Here is a 4867-nt window from a genome sequence, read left to right as displayed (position 1 = left end):
TTGACGGCTGGCGAGGCGGTCTTTAAGCGCATCTAGTGCCTTTTGGTATCTGATCTTCCTCTCTTTATCAGGCACCTGCAAGAATTGCATTGTGACTCTATTTTTAAGCTCCACAGCTAAGTAGCCTACAAATCTTGAAGTGAGGTTGCTGATCACTGGCCCAAATATCTTCAATCGCCAAGTGAAGAACCCTGTGTAGAACGCTTCCTCAAACGCCAACATATTATGTGAAGGTAGAAACATGCACCGAGCATAGAAGCCATAGAGGACTTCTTCGGAAGGTTGGCCACTAAGATCGTAGCATAAGCCTTTATTACCATTGAGGAATGACATCCAAGGGGTGCCTGCTTGCTCTGGCCCATGGAAAACTTCGATGCAAGTGAGCATTCGACAGATTTTATATAACATTGCACTGATAAATCTGGTATACTTTTGAAGAAGGACATGGCGCTCGTTAGGGTTTTCAACATGTACTCTTCTGTCAGTGGTCCCTTTTTTGGAGCAGGCAATCTGGGGTAGTTCAACCAAGTTGGTCGCTTCTTTGTTAGTGCCTCATGTGCTTGCCAGGTCCTTACTCTTGGTACATGACAGAAAGTAGGATCCTTTTGTAGGGCCAAAGGTGCTCTTGTGAACGAATCAAATACCTTGATTCGTGTTCAACTAGCTCAGCCTCCACTTTGGGTGGTCTTGATCTGCACCTTCTAACTGCATGTCTTTGTAAAGTCTTTCTTTGACTTGGAGCAACTCCACCTTTATGAAAGGATAGGGTAGGGATTGATGGTGCCATTGCGTATTGATTTGATCGGGAGTGAGTTGTGTAACGTTGACGGAGTGAAGAACTCTCAACTCCCAATCCATTGTTGCCTTCCACTACTCATCTACTTCTTGTGTAATCTTTTCTTTCAGTGCACTTTGCTCAGCCTTTGAGAGCTGGACCATTGGCACTGTATCCATTTCGGTTATGTGTACTTGAAATTCCTCCGCGCCACTTAGCTCTTCTGCTAGTTGTGTCTCCATCTCAACGAATGAAACTGAGGGGATCTCTATGGCTGCTCTGAAGTTCCTGCTTCTTCTTGAGTGTCTGGCCGTCCATCTCTCAACAATTGGTTGACTCTTTTAAGTTCAGCTATTTCTTTCAGTAGCTCGTTTTCTCTTTGCACCCTCATTAAAGCGAGGTCTCTGCACTAAGACTGCTCCGGTTTAAACTCGAGCTCCAGGTCCTTGTTCTTTTTCCCTAATGCTTTGTAGACCTCGTCTGTTCCTTTGATCGAGGACACTGTGAGATTTTCTCGTATTTTCCGCAAGAAATTGCCTGATGATTTATTCTCTGCTTTGAGTATTACAGGGAGGCGTTCGCTACATCTAGCTGTACTTTCATTTTTGAACTGACAGGGTTGTTGTTAGAAGTTCGTTGGTAACTTTTGTCAGTTGTTCATCTTTTGCTTTGCAAGCATCTGACAACTTTGTAAGTAGATCACCGAGCTCCTCCATCTCTTTCTGTTGTTTATCCCTTGCTAGCTGATGTTGTTCAGCTTCAGCTTTCAACTCCTGCACTTGTCTTTGTAGATTGGTGATGACGTTTAATCTGTCGTCTAGCTCCCCTTGGAGTGTGTCAATCACCATCTCTATTTGTTTGGCCCTTGTGCTACGACTAAGTGCAGTTGTTCGGAGTCTTTCCGTCATGTCCTGAATTTGCTTGGCATACTCGTTGACTTGTAGGATCTCTTCATCATTCGATTGCCAATCTTCATTTCTTGCTAGCTGCCTAGATGTTTCTGCAGTCTCTTGTGTATCTTTTGGCTGCGTTATGGCGGCGGCTGGTTGCTGATGCCCTTAAGGCTGTGTGACTGATCTTCTTCTGTCATATCATCCTGAGGCTTCGTGGATGCCTCGGCTTTTCTTGCTATGTTGAGGTAGAAGGTGTTTCCTCGGACTCGTGTTCTCTTGTGTGCTCAAACTTTGTGGTGTCCTCTTGTGCAGGACTCGCTACTCTTTCTGGCTCTTTGTCTTGCTCTTTTTGCTGCTCTTGTGTAGATTCAGCTGCCTGTTGTGCAGAGCCAACTACTTCTCTTTGTTCAGGCTCTATCTCCTTGGTGGGCTCAAGTTCTATGGCTTTACTTGCTGGTGAAGGTGGTGGGCTCGGCATGGGGTGATCATGCTGTTTTGAAACAGGTGAAGAAATTTGGGGAGATAGATCACCTTGATCATGCTGTGCTTCGCCTTGTGCAGTTGCTTCCTCTGCTTGCTTTTGTTGCTCCATTGCCTCTTTAGCTTTCCGTTCCACTTCTTGGGCTTCTCTCAGCTTCAAAGCTTCTGCTTCCTGATACAACTTTTCTAGTAATTCTATGGGTTCTTCGGATTGTTTCCTAGCATGATGCTTTGTTCTTGCCCCTTTGAGTTCAATGGGTACCCACTTTGCCGAGTCCTTACCTTGTGCTTGGCGACTGTGTTCATAAGAGTGCTTGTCTCTTTCAAACCTTGCTTGTTTTTGTTGCAGCTCCTCTTGATGTGTTGCCACGACTTTTCTTTTCATCTCTTTCCTTCGTGCTCTTTTTTCCTCGTTATCTGAGCTTTCACTGCTATGTCGTTCTGGCGAGCTCTCAGCAGACTCTTCATCAGACTTGTATGTTCTCTTGGTAGATCTTGTTGCTCGAAGGGATGGTTGTGCTGACACTATCCAAGTGTTCTAATCTGGGACAGGTGGCAAGTTGTTGGCCATGCCAATAGCATGGTAGGCAATTCTGGTCAGAACCTCTGGTGCACCCAGATATGTTATTTTTCCCTCTTTCTTTGTCCCCTTCAATGTGGACAATACGTATTGTGCATGGTCAATTGGTTGCCTGGTTGTTGATTTGAGAACTTGTGTAAAGGTTATGGAAACCGCATGATTTGGTGTCGTATACCTTGGCGGTCTCTTGGCGAGAAAGTGGAAGTGCTGGTGGTACAATCTTGCGGGCTCTTCCACCTGTTTTTAGATGAGGTCGGCAAATGTGGCAGCGGTGGTTTCCTTGGTGAAAGTTCTTGCCATCTTTCTATCTCGTGCCCTCATGGTTATTCCCTCTATTGGCAATCTTAGAGCTTCTGCCACTATCTCTTTGGTAATCACCACTTCAACTTTGTTCCCTTGCTGGTCAGAGATTTGGGTGGTTCCATCTTCTTTCATCGTGGAGAGGAGCTCATTAGATTTTTGGAAGTCCACTCCACATGTCTCTTGTTCGTAGAAATCTCTGAGTCCCAGCCTTCGGTTGGCTTCTTTGGTCTTGGGCTTTGCAGCGACATCATAAACTTCTTTTGGTAGAAGTTGTAGCTCTACCTGATGTCCTTCTTCGCTCTTGAATCTACCTGTGAACACTGTGGTGTTATGCTATTCAAGACATTCCTTTGATAGGTAGGTCTCTTTGGCATTCTTGACTGAATCAGGGTCCAGTTGATATGGTGGTAGTTCTTGCAGCTTCTTCTTTTGCGAGAGCTTTTTCTTGGCTTTCTCTGTGGCTTGCATGGCTCCTGTAAAGTGAATAGAGAGTCAAAGTTAGTAGATTTGACATACTTTTCTCTGAAATGTCCTCCAGTCTAATTGGTCCAATTTGCTTCAAATCAATTTTTGAACATGCATAGATGCATAAAAACATGTAAAGATCAAAATTATGAAGTCAAAACAAAAAATTACAACAAAAATAAATAATCGCGATTATTTACAGCTGAGTAATTTTTTCAACTTTTTGCAAATTTGACATTATAAGCTTGAAGTATATATCAAATACATACTCTGAGTGAAATATGGGCTCATTTGGGTGCATATGGTGAAAATGGTGCCAGATTTAGGCTTTAGGTCTTTGAAACAGTAGATCTAAAGGAATTTTGAGATTTTGAGCTCCAAATTGGTTCAAACTTGGCTTGTGGGCTTAAGGAATCATGTACTTTGGATCTATGATGGCAAAGTTGCAAATTTCCCCCATCTTGGCCAAAAAATAAATAATCGCGATTATTAACTTTTTCATCAAAATGAACATTTTTTGGTACAACTTGGTTCCAGGCATGGTGTAGACCTTGTGTATGTGATATGAGGTGATTTGGATCAAAAAATGTACCTCATAACTCAGAAATTGGCTTGCAAGGACTTCTTTGCGTTTTTTGGCAATTTTCCAAGTTATAGTTGATTATTTTGGCTCATAGTTGAAATTTGGCATGTAATAGGTGTGTATAAGTGATAGGTGAGGTGATGATACAATTTTCAAGCCAAAATAGTGCAAACGTAAATAATCGCGATTATTTACAGCAGTCAACATTTTCTTGCAAAACTTGTAAATTTTGACCTAAACACATTCTATACACCTAAAACAAGTTCTAAATTGAATTTGGTAAAGTTTGGTCTTGCCGGCATCACTTTGTGCTTTGTCGAATCTGAAATCTCTGATTTTTGTGACTACACTGCCTGTAGTGTTGGTTAGTCACTTTTGAGGCTATGGACTTGTCCGGAACATAGTCATTAAGCAACTCATCCAATTTGGCCCATTTGGCTTCAGTTTGATCTCGTATGTCGAATTTGACGCTTTGTAGGTTTTGATACGTTTTCTACTTTTTGAGGGCTTTACTTGATTGATTTTATAAAACCAATCATATACATTGTATATAGACCTCGTATGCAAGCTGTCTGTGGAGTCATAATGCAATTCTGGCATCTACCAAAAACCTAGCTTTTCTACTTGGGACCCCCTCGACCCTTGCTGAATTGTCAACTGGTGATATAGAAGTGTTCTATTATGTTGGGGCATGCTATAGTTCAAATCTCATCCGATTTTGGTTGAGCTGATAGGCTGCTATGGTCGATTTTTGGTCATAGGTCTTTGTGCACTGCTCGGATTCTAGG

Source organism: Adiantum capillus-veneris, unplaced genomic scaffold (assembly GCF_014529385.1).
Source record: "Adiantum capillus-veneris isolate H3 unplaced genomic scaffold, ASM1452938v2 Hic_scaffold_923, whole genome shotgun sequence".
NCBI classification, from domain to species: domain Eukaryota; kingdom Viridiplantae; phylum Streptophyta; class Polypodiopsida; order Polypodiales; family Pteridaceae; genus Adiantum; species Adiantum capillus-veneris.
The sequence above is the reverse complement of the archived record's forward strand: the minus strand, read 5'-3'. Positions refer to the sequence as shown.